This window comes from Glycine soja, chromosome 13 (genome assembly GCF_004193775.1).
Source record: "Glycine soja cultivar W05 chromosome 13, ASM419377v2, whole genome shotgun sequence".
Classification (NCBI taxonomy): Eukaryota; Viridiplantae; Streptophyta; class Magnoliopsida; order Fabales; family Fabaceae; genus Glycine; species Glycine soja.
Window position 1 is genome coordinate 12,561,510 of NC_041014.1, and position 17,728 is coordinate 12,579,237.

Here is a 17,728-nt window from a genome sequence, read left to right on the forward strand (position 1 = left end):
TCATGAGGTAAGTAAAGCATGAAGGACATGCACAAAGTGTGACTATATGATGTGGCAATGGGGTGTAGCAAGCAAATGCTCACCTCCCCCTCTAAAATTTAATTGGATTGGGCTTCTCCCAATTCAATTAAATTTATTGCCAACCACACACATCAAATATTCACTTAATGCATGTGAAATTACAAAACTACCCCTAATACAAAAACTAGTCTAAGTGCCCTAAAATACAAGGGCTGAAAAATCCTACATTTCTAGGGTACCTTACCTATATTATGGAACCCTAAATACAAGGCCCAAAAATAATGAAACATTAATCTAATATGTACAAAGATAAGTCGGCTCATACTTAGTCCATGGGCCCAAAATCTACCATAAGGTTCATGAGAATCCTAGGGCCTTCTCTTGCATCTCTGACCCAATCTTCTTGGAGTCTTCTATCCAATGCCCTTACGGGGTAGGATTGCATCACCACTATTTGTGTATTTGAGAAAAAATAAAATAAAATAAAAGGGTAAGTCACGAAGACTTAGTGAGAGATAAAACACAAAGCAAACAAAAAGGAGAGAACAACATAGCACGAGTCTTTAAATCCAAAAAGAATTTAAATGACATTAAATAAAAGCGATATAAATACAAATTACTTTTAGAAACCATTGTATACTCCCTTCAAAACTTTTAGAACTACATATAAACTTGTACTCAAGAATAATAACTTTATAAACAAACTTTCATTCTACTATGTGCACATAGACTACATCATCTCTTCGTTGTGGTGAATGATAATTATATAACTACAACATTTAGCTCATAGGTTGCGCTATCTCTTCGATACAATGAACAGATCTTTAGAAACTATGGACATTCAACCCATAGGTCTCATTCTCTCTTCGTTGAAGCAAATGGAAAAAGAATATATATATATATATACTATGAGTGTTTGACTCAGGCTACATTATCTCTTCGTTGTAGCAAACAAAAAACATAAATACTATGAGTATTCGACTAATAGGCTACATTATCTCTTCGTTGTAGTAAACAACAAACATATATATACTATGAGTATTCAACTCATAAGCTACATTATATCTTTGTTGTAGCAAACGAAAGACATATATATACTATAAGTATTTGTCTCATGGGCTACATTATCTCTTTATTGTAACGAATGGAAATCAATCATAAATTCACAAAAAATAAAATAAAAATATAAACCAATATCCACTCTTAAATACGTTATCGAATATCTGAGAATAAAATCCAATCAAGTGAAAATAAACATTTTTACTTCATTTTCAAGTACTCCTGGAATTTCAAAGACCATATATATATATATATATATTGGAGTTTACTTGCTTCTCTTAAAAGAATTTGAAAATGTCGCTAAGTAGATTAGCTACTCACTCCAAGAAAAGACCACAATCAATGTCGTTGGGAGGATCAACCATCGTATTTTTCACAAGATCTAAGCATTTAAAATAAAAGAACAACAGATTAGGCAAAATTCCCGAATTTAGCATTTAAAATAATCCCTAATACTTAGTTTTCTAACCCTTCTCACACAATCCATAACTAAACTATGCTATAAAATACTCATCTAACACAATGGGTTATAAATTTACCTTAAAGAGATGAAATAAAAAATTTATGGAAATGAGTGGTGTTCCCTTTTACTCCAATCACCTTCCCATGGTTGAGGGTGACACAAGGATGCAATAAACTTGATGAATTTTGGAACAATGGAGGAAAATGAGTGGAAGGTTGAGAGATGAAAATGGGAAAGAAGATGAAGGGTTTGAGAGATGGGGGTGGGTTATTGAAAAAAAAAAGAATTAGGAAAGGGGGAGCGGGGGAGCGGGGGCTCTCGTGTTTAAAATTAAGGGGGGGGGGATAGTTCCTTTTTTTATAAAAGTGAAATGGTGCATTTTATTCTTCCCCTCTTTAAAAAAATTCCTCCTTGAATTTGATCTATGACTAACCTTGAGTCTCAAACAAGTGAGGGTACTTCTCATGCATAACGATTTCTGACTCCTAAGTCATCTCCTCTCCAGCTAGTCCTTTCCATGCCACTTTTACTAACACAACATCGTTAAAACATAAATGCTTCACATGTTTGTCCACTATAACCATTGGTTGTTATGTATAACTGAGATTCTCATCAAGTTGCTTTGACTGCAGTTGAATAATGTGAGAGGGATCATGAACATACTTTTGAAGCATCGACACATGGAAAACTAGGTGAACGCTCGATAGATCTGGTGGGAGGGCTAAACGATAAGCCACTTGCCCTACCTTTTCTAGAATCTCAAAAGGATCAATAAACTTGGGGCTAAGCTTACACTTCCGTCCAAAACGTAAGATACCTTTCATGGGAGACACACAAAAGTACATGTTCTCCTACATTGAACTCTAAAGGTTGACATCTATGATCTTAATAAGACTTTTTTCTACTTTGAGCCGTCAGCAAGTGATCTCGGATTATCTTGACCTTCTCAACAACCTCTTAAATTAGATTTGGGCCTACCAACCTAGGTTCTCCAACTTCAAACCACCCAATCAGTGATCTACAATGCCTCTCATACAAGGCCTCAAAAGTCATTTGAATACTAGACTAATAATTATTATTATAAGCAAACTCTGCCAAAGGCAAGTATTGATCCTAACTACCTCCAAAATCAAGCATGCAACATATCTTCTAGGATTTGAATTGTTCTTTCTGATTGACCATCAATATGAGGGTGAAAAGCACTACTCAAATCCAATCTAGTCCCTAAGGCCTACTGGAAAGATCTCCAAAATTGAGCTGTGAACTAAGGACCTCGATCTGATATTATAGACAATGGCACTCCATGCAAGGATACTATCCTCTCTAAATAAAGCTTGGCATATTGAGTTGTTGAGTAGGTAGTTTTCACTAGCAAAAAGTGTGCTAACTTAGTCAATCGATCTATAATCACCCAAACCGAGTCATAACTCTTTGGAGTTTTAGGTAACCCCATCACAAAACCCATAGTAATTCTCTCCTATTTCCATTCGGGAATATCAATTCTCTGAAATAAGCCTGCAGGATTTTGATGCTCTGCTTTAACTTGCTAACATACTAGACATTTAGATACAAATTCAGCTACATCCTTTTTCATCCCTTCCCACCAAAATAATTCCTTCAAGTCTTCATATATTTAAGTAGAACCCTGGATGAATAGTGTAAGAGGAATGATGAACTTCCTCCATAATCTTCTCCCTTAAGCCTCCTGAATTTGGAACACATAGGCAAGTGCCAAAGTGCAACACGCCTTCAGAATCAACTACAAAATCAGAAACTTTTCCTGCTTGTGTCTCCTCCACAATCTTCCTTAAATGAGGGTTTTCACCTTGAGTGACCTTAATGGTATCTGCAACACCTCATTTTTCGTAAAATAAATAAAAAGAGTTTTATTTAAATATTAATAGAGCTTTTAAAAATTAAATAAATGAGAGAAAATAGTTTTTGTTAATTAAAATAAGGGTTTCATAGTATTAGAAAATAAATAGAGTAAAGTGATGTTTTAGAAAATAAAGGGGTTTTTAATTGGTTATTTATTTAATGAAATAGAAAAATAGAGTTCATTTTTATAAAATAATAAAATAAAGAAAAATAGAGTAAATAATAGGCTTAGAGTACCCTAACTATAAATAGAGACATATTAAGTTAGCTTTTACATTTACGATATGTTTCTACGCTCTCTCTTTCTCCCAAATTCGTCCTCCATTCTTCCTCTCCCAAAACCCTCTCTTTTTCCCACATACACCCAAACCTATCCCAGTAAAACTACAATCCTGGACTTATTAACCATTGGATCGTCCTGAAATTTGGACACCCCCTTTAAAACTTATTTTTACACATTCCCACTGTTGGGATTTGCGAAATAATGCCAGTAAAGAGAGATAAATGCCCCTTGCAGGGACACAGTGAAATTAAGGCTTCAATTCCTTCTTCTTCTCTCTAACACTTGGAAACTCTAGCAGAGAACCCAAAGGAAAAGCTTGGGGGATCTTAGGGAACCTCTAGAGACGCTACTATCACTGCCAGACTACACATGTGAGCCCGCTTAGAGGTAAGGGATGAGTTTATCACAATTGGGGTTAGAGTGAACATGTGCAAGGATCCTTGGAGGATCAAATTAGGGTTAATTTTGGGGTGTTTTTATACATTTTAATTTTTTATGTACAATGATAATTGTTAATTTCTCATGTTTGATGGATCAATTGATGCCCTGATGCAAATTGGATGGTTTAATTGAGTGTTTGGCTTTGAATGTTAGAAACCTAGAAATTTGAGAATTCTTGATTCTTGCATGTTTTCTTGAAATTGATTGAGAGTTTTTGTTCCCCATGATGTGATCACATGATCTATGCTATTAACCGAATGAATAAGTGAATATTATATGCCTTAAATGTTGGAAGTGATAATGTGTTAGTGTGAAGGTGTGATGAGACATGTGTTGTGAACTAGTATGGGATTAATACGTTCCTCAATGTGATTATACATGTTATTGTGAAGTGTAAAGTGATGGCATTGAGTTATGAGCTAAGAATTGTACAATCACACAACTATAAAGTTGTGTGTATTATATAGTTCATAAGTAAAGTCTGTGTTTGTGCCATGTATATATTAGTACTGTGTGATGTGTATATGATTCATGAGATGTGATAACATATTGCTTTGGGATTATAACATTGTGATTGAGATTGAGTGTATGTGATAAGTTTAGTATGTGTTAAATTGTGAGATTTCACGTGTATTGAGATGTTGTGTGCATTGAGTTGTGAGCTATGAACCGTACAATCACATGATTGTAAGACCCTTTAAGGGTGATGAGTTAATGCGCGATGAGTATTGTGATGAGGTCCACTCTGGGAACCCAAAGAGTTGAATCACCTTGAGGCGCGACAAGTTAAAATTATTTTGAGAACAATTGAGGATTCATGTGTTTTGTATAGTTCATATATAAAGTCAATGGTTAAAATGTTTTCTAGGTTGGACCTGAATTCTAACCACCCATTTTCTTTGGTAAAAAAAATTAATTAAAAGGGGTTTTAATTAAAATAAATGAGTTTTTATTTAAATAAAAATAGAGGTTTGGAATAAATAATAAATACGAGTTTTTAGAAAATAAAAAAAGGTTTTAGAAAATAAGAGAGAGGTATATCTATCCATTTTTATTTATTTATTTAATAGAGAGAAAATGATATTTTTATAATTATAAAATAAACTAGAAAAATAGGAATAAGAATTAAGTCATCAGATTCCTTACTATATAAAAGACCTTTTAACCCCAGAGTAGTTTTATAAAACATTTTTTACATTTTCTATTCTTTTTTTCTCAAATGCTCCAAAACCCTAATAGAGTAACCGGAGGATGAGCTCTAGAGAGCACCGGAAACGCCATCGTTGCTAACGGAGAATTGTTGAGAGACTACATCCAGGTAAGGGATGAGTTTCTCACGCTTGGGGATTAGAATGAACATGTGTAGGGATCCCTAGAGGATCAATTTTGAGTTATTTTGGGTTGTTTTTTTCCCTTGAAATTCAATTATATTTTTCCTAAATCTTTTGCTTGTTATTTTGACTGATTTCACTCATGCAAATTTGATTACACAAGAGTGGAACAGAACCATGTAGATGTTGACGGAGTTGCAAGAAAGAAATACGTGTCTTGCGGTTTTACCTAAATTTGGGTCAAATAGTTTTAATTATGCATATATCGTGACTAAAGGGTTTAGTTAAAATCCTATTTCAATTAGCCAAATGGCTTTATGCATGCCTAGTTGCCTGTTGCTATTTCATCTGATATCCATATGTTCATTGAATTCCAATACATGCTTAAGGTTCCCTGATGCATATATGGTTTCGGTCTGATATACTTGTGCATATATAATCATCACATGAATTACTTACACATGTTTCAAGCTTTGATTTCAAATTAGTATTATCTTATAATGATCATATATGTAGCCAATCAAATTTCTTTTTTTTTTCAAGTACATACATATATGCCTACATATTAACGTGTATAGTTATCTTAATATATTATTATAGGATTAGTTATTATATACATACATATATATATATATATATATATATATATATATATATATATATATATATATATATATATATATATATATATATATACATATATATGTTTTTTATTATACATGTATATTGCATATTTATATTATAAATTGATATTTTGGACATCATATGTCATTATAGCATGATTTTGAAAATGCTTATTGTCATGGAATTGGAAACATTATGGTTTGATCGTTATATATGTGTATATGTATGTTGTGTCCTATGAACATTGTTATGAATGTTATGAAGATGTATAAATGAACATGAGGTGGATTAAGTGATAATTGAGATGTTGTATGCAATGAGTTGTGAGCTATGAACTGTGCAATCAACTCTGTAAGACCCTTTAAGGGCGATAAGTTAACGCATGACAAGTTTGTGATAGTGATGCAATCCTATCCCCCAAGGGCATTGGAAAGAAGACTCCAAGAAGATTGGACCAAAGATGCAAGAGAAGGCCCTAGGGTTCTCATGAGCCTTGGGGTAGATTTCAGGCCCATGGGCTAAGTATGAGCCTACTTATCTTTATACATATTAGATTAAGGTTTCATTATTTTTGGACCTTGTATTTTAGGGCTCCATAATGTAGGTAGGGTACCCTAGAAATGTAAGATTTTTCAGCCCTTGTATTTTAGGGCACCTAAACTAATTTTTATATTATGAGTAGTTTTGTAATTTCACATGCATTAAGTGAATATTTGATATGTGTTGGGAAATAAATTTAATTGAATTAGGAGAAACCCAATCCAATTAAATTTTAGAGTGGGAGGTGAGCATTTGCTTATTACATCCCATTGCCACATCATATAGTCACACTTTGTGCATGTCCTTCATGCTTTACATGTCTCATGACACCTAAGCACACTTAGTGGAGAATCTTGGACTTAATCTTGGATTAGTGGGCTGAACCATAACTGAAATTCACTAATCATAATTAGTGAAATTTTGCCTCCAAAATTTGGCTTCACAAATTCAATTTCAAATTCAAGTGAAATTTGAATAGAAATTCAAATTTCTCTCCAATTTTGTGTGACACTTAGGCTATAAATAGAGGTCATGTGTGTGCATTTTTTCAGCTTTGATCATTTGAGAATTACACTTCAAAGTTGAGACCTCTTTTGAGGCACAAAATTTCGTGCCCCTTCTCTCCCTCTCCCTCCACTCATCTTCTCCTACCTTCAAGCTCTTATCCATGACTTCCTATGGTGGTGAGCTTATTCTTGACTCATTTTCTCCTTGAAGTGGCATCTCCAATCATCTTTCTTCCTTCTTCATTCTGCTGTCATTAAACTTCAAGAAGCAAAGGATTTCATTGATGAAGAAGATCCAAGGCCTACAAGCTACATCAAAAGGAGTAAATTGTAACAGGTGTTACAAATTTTGAGTTAGAAGTTGTAACACTTGTTACGACTTCTTTTTTTTTTAACTGAAGTCATAAAATTATTTACGACTTCAGTTAAAACTTTTTTTTTGCGAATTTGATGTCGTAAAGAATTTTTTTTTTTTTTTTTGGTTTTACGACTTTAAAGTAGTAAAATCTTTTTTATTTTTTTTTAAGGTTTACGACTTTGAAGTCGTAAACCTCTTTTTTTTAATTTTTAAGTTTTTTAAAAAAAAATTACAATTTTTATGCTTTTTTAATTTAAAAAAATTATTTAAATGTATAATAAATAACATTAACTTGACTTATATATTAGTATATTTTTTATGATTTTATTTGATATGTTATTAATTTATTTTAATATTTTATTATTTAAAACATGTTTTATATTTTTAATATTGTTTTATTTAAATGTTTTTGTTTATTTAAAGTTTAAATAATCTATTAATAAAAATTAAAAACAACATAATTAATACATTAATATAAAACGCACAATACAAATGAAAGAAAAATATAAAAAGTACAAGTTATTTTAGTCAAGTACTTGTTTGTATGGACAATTAGTACGATTATGTCCTTCACTTCTACATAATGAGCATTTCTTAGGCCTATTTGGAATTGGTTTGTTCATCTCATTATGTATTCGAGTAGTGGTCTGCCTGTGCCTGATGTCTGTCGTCATTCCGAAGGATCAAGCATAAAATGTGGACCTAAATATTTAGGCCATGTGTCTTCACTTCCAAGGGAATGAAAGTGATGTTGATAAACTTTGAAAATGTTTTCCAACTTGTATACAGGGTCAACAAAGTCATCATAATTTAAATTGCAGAAAGCACACGCTGCAATTGCATGCAAGCAAGGTAGCCAAAGTGCTTGAAATTATCCATACCCACATGATCATTCATTCAATTTGACAATGCATGCCATTGCTCATTGACCAAGTAGCGTATTTTCAATTTCTTGAACCCCAAACTCTCTTGTTTCTCGAACATACATGCGAACATAATGCGAGGTAGCAATGTGTTGATTTTCTTGCATCATGACATATACGTCTTCAGAGTACTTATGTCCTGCCTTTATCATATTCATGATTTTGATGCCATTAGTAACAAATGAATCATCTATTTTATTAAATGTTTCATTGACTAAGGAAGTAATAGGTAATGCTCAGGCTCCTTTCAAAATAGAATTCATACATTCGGCAAGGTTGGTAGTCATATGACCATACTGTTTTCCTTCATCGTAGGCCTAAGTCCATTTACTCTTAGGAATTTAATCCAACCAATTTGTTGCTTGTGGAAACTTTGCTCACATAGCGAGCAACTTTGCCTCAAATTGTGGTTTTCTCATCTCATATCATATGCCAAAAGATAAAACAATGGGTAATAAATATAGTGAAGATGTAATAAAGGAGGAATATGATGCATGAAATAGGAAGAAGCATACCCATATTGATGACTTGTTTTTTTAAGTCAACATTTTTAAACTGTTTGTTGAAATTTGATGTAATGTGGTGAATGCAATACACAGACGAAACATTTGGTCCATTCCACCCAACGGGTTCCGATTGTAAAGCTGCTAGCAAACCAGTTTCACTGTCTAATATAATACATAAATTTGGTTGCAGTGTAACATATCTTTTCAAATAATGCAAGAACCATATCCAAACTTCTTTAGTCTCGCTCTCAACAATTGCAAAAGTAAGTGGAAAATTGTTCCTACTACCATCTTGTCTTATGGTAGTCAACAAAGTACCACGATATTTTCCAGTTAAAAATGTCTCATCTACTTGCACAAGTGGCTTGCAATATTTGAAGCCTTCAATGCATGGGTTAAACGCCCAAAATACACAATTAAGAATCACCCTAGGAGGGTCATCATCACCTTCCTCCATTGAAGATGAAGTTTTGTATTTTACTATGGTACCTGGTACAAAATGTTGAGCAGCTGTCAACCATACAGGCAGGTAACTGTATGATTATTCCCAACTTCCAAATGTCATTTCAAGGGCTTTCTGGTTAGTTGTTCATGCTTTTTTTTGTATGAAATAGTGTAACCAAACCGTTGATGCATGTCTGCAATCAAGGTTTTGATTTCGATACCCGGATTTGTTTTCACTAAATGAACAATATTATGGGCAAATACAGAAGAGTCTAACCTAACATGATTTGTGATATGAAAGAATTTGTGCAGGTGTGAATACCGTTTAATTTCTTCAACTCCCACCTCTTGCGTATTTTGCTGAACGATACTCTCACCCTCCAATAACATCCATTAACATATTGACTACACATGACAACGTACTTGCCACTCTTGTTCTTGACCACATCAAAATTAAATGAATGCATAAAATGAAATTGTTTAATGGCATTCACATCTACTTGTTTTGATTCAAATGTCAACCCTTCGTAAAGATCATTTGTACTAGCTCTCCCTCTCCTTTGATAAGGATTTGAGTACTCTTGATTTTCTAAAAGTTGGCTACTAATAGTTTCAAAATATAAAGATGACTCACTTTGATTGCTTGGTTCACCATGTTCATGAAAATCACGTTGTTGCTCGTCATCACTGAAGTCGCTAACATTATCTCTTATTATGGGTTCTTCAATAGCCATATGTATAAAAAGAGTAATTTATTAGTGAAATGTAATCATTGGAATGTATGTAACGTAAAAAAAAAAAACCTTTTTAAAAACCTTTTTGTGTATGTAACGCTAAAAAAATTATAACAATAACACTCTAAGTAACACGTCAAAATCAGAGAACCAACTAGTTGTTTAGATGCAACAGATGTAAGATTGTGTAAATGTGAATTATAAGTGACCACGAACCCTCCTTTTATAAGTTACATCGAAGTGAACAATGTTTTAGAACAATTCATGCTACATAATGTATCCACCATCAATAAAAATTATAATAGCTAAACACTAATACACTCAAACATAAAATAATAATTTAACAAAATTAATTTAACATGTATAATAATTTATCTAATTAAACCCTAAATGAATAATAAGTAAACACTAATATACTAAAACATAAAATAGTAATTTAACAAAATTAATTTAACACGTATAATAATTTATCTAACTAAACCCTAAATTAATAATAACTAAACACTAATATACTAAAACATAAAATAATAATTTAACAAAATTAATTTAACACGTATAATAATTTATCTAACTAAACCCTAAATTAATAATAACTAAATACTAATTTATGTTACATACACAATATATCGTGAAAGTATAATAATTATAAGAAATGTGTATACACCAAAAACAAAGTCATCAGGATATATATAAAATAATATGCATGAATAGTGAAGTCGTGTGATCTTCCACGACTTCAATAATTCAACATTGTTTCATGCTTCAATCCGCGCCATCCATTCTTTCATGATTCAATCTTGGCTGTTGACTCCAACAGTGAAATCATAGGAAGGAACACGACTTCAAAATCGTTTGTTTCTTCACGACTTCGTCAATCTGCAATTGTTGTTTTCATTCCATAATGTAGTGATATTTTGGGCGTTTAATGCAGGGATTAACATGTTGTTTTCCTTATGATAATGCAGTGATATTGTGTGCGTTGGTTGCAGGGATTAGCATGCAGTTAAAGTGCTGCAAAATACAGCCAAAAACTACACCATTTTTGTTTTACTTGGAGTTTGTTTAATGTAGTGTGTTGTTCAGTCAATGTGCAAGAATGAAAAAGCTGAAAACAACAGTGTTTTAATCTCATGAAGCTACCACATGGCTTCCATTTATGATTCGTGAAGCTAGCAATGAAAAAGCTAGGACTGAAAAAGCATACGAGCATGCAGTGTTTTAATGTTTGCACGTGGTAGCTTCAGAAGAGGAAGAGGATGCTGAAAACAAGCTTTGTACGCTTCAATAAATTGCACCCGTGAAGGTTTCACATGCATCAATAGTATAAAAGTAAATTTGTGTGTAAGAAGCATGCACATGCTACTCACAGCTGGTATATCGTGAAGCATGCTTATAGGCACATGAAATGATGTATGCGACCGTGGAATCTTGCCATTCACAGTTCCTATCTCGTGAAGGTATCTCATGAAGCATGCTTATAGGGTCTCTTACATGAAATGATGTATGATACCATGGAATCTTGCCAGAAATAAAGTAGTCAATAATAACTAATGTTGCCAACAATAATGCTACTCAATAATAACTTGAATCACAGACCAACATGCTTTAAGTTGTGTAATATTAGACTTTAGCAAGTGTGCAACAATATTATACAAGTTAATATATTAGAAGGTTTTACTTTTGCAAAAAAACATTGTGTCCATCAATACCTTACACCACCTTCCTTTCATTCTTCTCTATTCTTATTTTCATCCTTCTATCCATTTACCAATGACACATGCACAACCCTGGCCAGTTGATGGCTCCTTGTAGTGCTTATAAGACAACCATATTTCAAATCAAGTGTGGGAAGACCAAGAGAGAATGATTCGTCCAAGGTATACTTTTGTTTGGGCTTTTACCCACTTTGATCAAATAGATAATCGGGCAAAAAGTCTAATCACCTTAGCTGGTTTCGGTCATGTTATAAATGTCAGAAAAGTTGATATTAACCAATATTTGGTTAGTGCGTTGGTTGAACGTTGGAGAATGGAGACGCACACATTTCATTTTCCACATGGAGAGGCAACCATTACTTTACATGATGTGGCCCTACAGTTGGGTTTGAAGATTGATGGATTGCTGGTAACCGGTTTCATCACTAGTGATGTACGTGTTGTTTGTCAGGCATTACTAGGGGAAACTCCACCTGATAAGTATGTAAAGGATAAAATGATTTACCTAACTTGGTTGCAGCAAAATTTTTAGCAACTTCCCATTGATGTTGATGATGTTGTCATTGCACAGCATGCTAGAGCTCACATAATGATGCTCATAGGCAGCTGTTTGAGCCAGATACATCAGGTGCAAGAGTTTATTTTATGTATCTTCTTTTATTATCAAATTTAATTGAGGCAAGTCATTACAGTTAGGGTGCAGCAGTATTAGCATCCTTTTTCTGAGCTCTAGATCGGGCTGTGAAGTCGAACCAAACAGAAATTGGTGGATGTTTGTTGTTGCTACAACCATGGGCGTGAGACCGCATTAAATGTATTACCCCAAAGATAGATCACCTATCCATGGAAGAAGTACAAGAAGGACTCGAATTTCCTCTTGTACAAAGGTGGTCTCGTCGAAGGACCAAAACAAATATTCTCACCAATTCAGTGAGGTTGATACGCATCATATTTTATAGACTACATATAAATGAAGTTCATTTTTTAATTTTCATGACTTAACTATTTTTTCCAGTTTCTTATTCGATTATAAATATGTGACAATAATAATGTATGTGTTTCAGTTCTTGTGGACTCCTTATGACACACCAGAAATAAGACCATTAATTAATGATGTTGAGATATCAATGATTGTTTGAGGAAAAGTCCCTTTCATGACTTTATCATTCATTATTTTAAATTTTTTTTAAAAAAAATACATTTTAAGAATTCTCAATTTTTTTTTTTAAAAACATATTCTTATACAATTCTTTGAAAAATCATCTTAAAATATCTACATTTTAAGACAGTTTTTAGAATGCTCAATTTATTTTAATTTTTTAAAAAAATAACATTCTAATTCGATTCTTTGAGAAACTGTCTTAGATTGTAGACATTCTAAGATAGTTTTTATGAAAATCGTCTTAGAATTCTCATTTTTTTATTAAAAAAAGTCATTATAAGATAATTCTCTGAAAAATCGTCTTAGAACTGCATTCTAAAATAGTTTTTGGGAAAACTATCTTAAAATTCTCAATTTTTTATAACTATTTTAAGAAAAAAAAATTCAAAGATAGCTTTCAATGAAGACCATCTTAGAATGTCATCATTCTTATTTCTATGAGAATAATCTTAGAAAACGATTTCTTAGGAACCGTCATGGAAAGTCTTGATAGGAAGACTCTTTCTAATCGTGAATTTGGGTAATGAGGGACCTCTAGCTAAGGAAAATGAAGAAATAAGCTTGAAAATGAAGTGAGTGACCAGCTTGATCAATTAAAAGTTTTTTTTTTCTATTTAGTCTGAATATCTCGCTGCATCTAATTTGATGAGGGAGACAAACATAATATATGTGTCTTGTGAATGAATCACTACTAATATATGTGAATCCCAGTTTCTCTTTTTTGTTTTTATTTATTTATTAGTTTACTAGACTTTCTCAATACTGGTTGGTTGAAAAATATAAGGAATTAAGAATTGTATTTGACAGCGTTCCACTTGTGTATGTTTGTGTCGTGATGCATTAGCAGAAATATGATTTTTGAAGTTATAAAGAAAACAAGAATTCTTTGTTTATAGCAAAATCTTATTATATTCTTATTAAGTAGGAAAAACATCCTTTATTAGTTATGTGTATAATCTTAGTTTATTTAATCATGTATACTTATATTATCAAAACTATAAGTAAATAATATTGGATGTTGGATGTCGATAAAGAATATAAACAACAATAAATTTTACAAAACTAAAAGAAAAAAAAAACCATTTGAAGCACAACATAATTTTAAACCAACTTTTAATAATGGATTTTTAATTTTTATTTAAAAAGAGAAAATTATGATTTTAATTTGTATCCAAAATTTCAAATTGTTAATTTAGATTTTATTATTTATCTTATCGACAATTAATAACATTTCAAATTAATGATATTAAACCCTATTCGATTTTGTAAAAAGTTGATTGCGGGAGGTATGTGGATTTTGATATTTACTTCGAGTCAAATTGAACATATTACTGTTATAATTTTTTAATTCGGTAAATTTTTTAAAATAAAAAATGTTATCTCTTTGTTTTTAATTCAGCTATTTAAAAAAATGATAATTTTTTTTTTAATTCAGTTATTTTTAAAAAAACCTGAGCATTTTTTTTACAACAACCTGAACCGTTTTTATAATTATTTGATTTAAATTGAAATTAAAAACAAAGAAAACTGGACAGTTTAAACAAAATAAGCCCGTGTAATGGAGACAAAGATATAACTTATCAAGGGTAAAAGCCTTGCTTTATCTATTTACGTGCCATCCTTATTTGGTATTGAAATGCATTGCCTTCTCTAAAATTTTGTAATTTCCCTTGTCTCAGCCATTGTGTATATTTTCTTAAATGCATTGTTTTATCTATTTAATTTGTCTTCTGCATAAGTTGTTCCTATATATTATGAAAAAGTTAATTAGTTCTTGAATTGACCTTTTATTTTATTTGGAGTACATATTTTTTTTCTAATTTATCAGTCACTTCATTCTGTTACATGAGGGTTAATAATTACACAAGTTTGGATACCAATTTTATAACCGCTGATACGCACAACTTTCGGCAAATTTCCTTAGATGGGGCACTTTTAAAAACTATTTTCCCAAATGGGGTAGTTTTGAAAGAATTTACCTAAGGAGACTATTTTTTACGTGATCTGCATGGGGCTCTTAGCAAACCGCCATTGGCAATGGCGAGTTCGCTGCGCAACGCCCACGTAGCAGGGAAACCGCCATTCGTGTTGGCGAGTTGATGCCAGGTGGAACTCGCCACCTCTGCTGGCGAGTCAGCTAGTGGTTTCGAAAACCGCTGGTTTGACTAGCGGTTTTGCTTTGCAGGACGTGCAGACTTGCTTTGCAGTGCAGGTTTGCTTTTTCAGGCCGTAGACACGTTTTTCAGCAGTGAGACTTGCTTTTTCAGAGAAAGGGGAGTTGCAATTGCCATTGGCGAGTTAAGGGCAAGTTGCAACTGCCATTAGCGATTTAGGGCAGAAGGATTAGCCACTGCTAATGGCGATTTAAGGGCTTTATATACGCGAAATTCATCTCAACGTTGCCTGTGTACTCAGATTTCAGTTTTTAAAATTGTGAGTGTTTAGGAATTTCGCATAAGGTTTCGTATTTGCTTCTTTAGTCTTAAATATTTGAATCAGGTTTTTAGTTTCGAAATTAATAATTTGCGTTATAATTTTTTTTAAGTATGTTGTTGTTTGCTCAGATTTGTCCGCATAAGGTTATGGAATTTACTATAAATTGTGTTATAATTTTTTTTTTCAAAACTGTGAGTATTTAGGGATTTATCTGCATAAGGTTTCATATTTGAGGCTTAAATATTTGAATCTAGTTTCAAAATTAATAATTTGTGTTATAATTTTATGTAAGTAATTTTTTATAGTAGTTTGAATGTATAGTTTTTATTAATTTTATAATTAAATTAGTTTTATATTTTATTTCGTAGTTTCCAGTAAAATAATTTGTATGATAATCTTTTTAAGTAATTTTTAATTAAAACTAGATTTCAGCTTTCAAGTAATTTTTTTATTTCTTAGTTTTTTTAAGTAATTTATTTTATTTCATAGTTTCCAGTAAAATAATTTGTATTATAATTTTTTTAAAGTAATTTTTAATTAAAACTAGTTTCCAGTAAAATGATTTGTGTCATCAAATTTTTAATTAAATTACTTCAGTGTTGGTGTATATTAAAAACTAGATTTCAGCTTTCAAAAAGTGTGAGCGTTCTTGAGATTTAAATTTGTCCGCATAAGGTTTGAAATTTGCTTCTTGAGGCTTAAATTTGTGAATGAGGTTCGGAATTTTCAGTCAAATAATTTGTATTATAAAATAATTTTTAAGTCATTTTTAGAGCAGTTTGAATTTATAGTTTTTAATAATTTTTTAATTAAATTAGTTTTATATTTTATATGCTTGTTTGTGTGTATAAAATAGAAAAATTTTGTCATCATATTTATTTAAAGAAAATATTTGAGTCCTGAAAAAATTTGGTAAATATGAAATATTTAGTATATTTTTAATTAGATTAGGTTGGTGTTGATACTTTGTTAGTGTGTTAAAATTTGTAACATCATAATTATTTGAAGTAAATATTTTGAGTGTGGAAATTTATTTTAATATAAAGTTATAGTAATTTTTTAATTAGATAAGATTGATCTTCATCATTTGTTGGTGTGTGTTAAAAATTTATGAGCATTCAACTTGAACGGTATTTAATGACGAAATTATTTTGAGGTAGCTCATCTTCATTATCTAGTAAAATCCAGATGGTCAAAGCAGAGGAATAATTTCCTCTGGTATCTCTTCTTGACCTTGATAAATTGGGACAACTCGTCGAATGTGCAATTTGCAATTTTGTGTCTGGTTGTCCATCCCAAACATGTTCTGAAACATGTTTAGGTTGCATCCATAAAACGTGTCTTTCTATTGTACCAGACTTAATTTGTATACTTGATGAAGAAGACGACGACGAAGATGACATTCATACTGCAAAATAAAATATAATAAAAAAATTAACAACAAAAATTTAACATAAAAAAATTTAATTTGACTTACAACAAATTAATTAAAATCTCACTAAATAGCAAAATACATAAATTTGAACAACAAAATACTATACAAAATTAAAAATCTTTAAACTAAATAATATTAACATTCTAACAAAATTATAAATTAAATTACATAAAAAAACAAAAAATACTAACTAAAATACTATACAAATAACAAAATTAAAAATTTAAATACATACATAAATTTAAATAAATTACCAATTTATTTTCCGATAAATAAAATTTAAATTAAATTACATATATTACACAAATAAATTAAAATAAATCCAAAATATACTATGGAAAAAAAATTTAAACAATATATATATATATATATATATATATATATATATATATATATATATATATATAATTAAAAACGTATCAGATATTCCAATAAAAATTAAAAATAAATAAACTAAATAATATTAACATTCTAACAAAATTATAAATTAAATTACATAAAAAACATAAAATACTAACTAAAATACTATACAAGTAACAAAATTAAAAATTTAAATACATACATAAATTTAAATAAATTACCAATTTATTTTCCGATAAATAAAATTTAAATTAAATTACATATATTACACAAATAAATTAAAATAAATCCAAAAAATACTATGAAAACAAAAATTTAAACAATATATATATATATAATTAAAAACATATCATATATTCCAATAAAAATTAAAAATAAATAAACTAAATAATATTAACATTCTAACAAAATTATAAATTAAATTACATTAAAAACTTAAAATACTAACTAAAATACTATACAAATAACAAAATTAAAAATTTAAATACATACATAAATTTAAATAAATT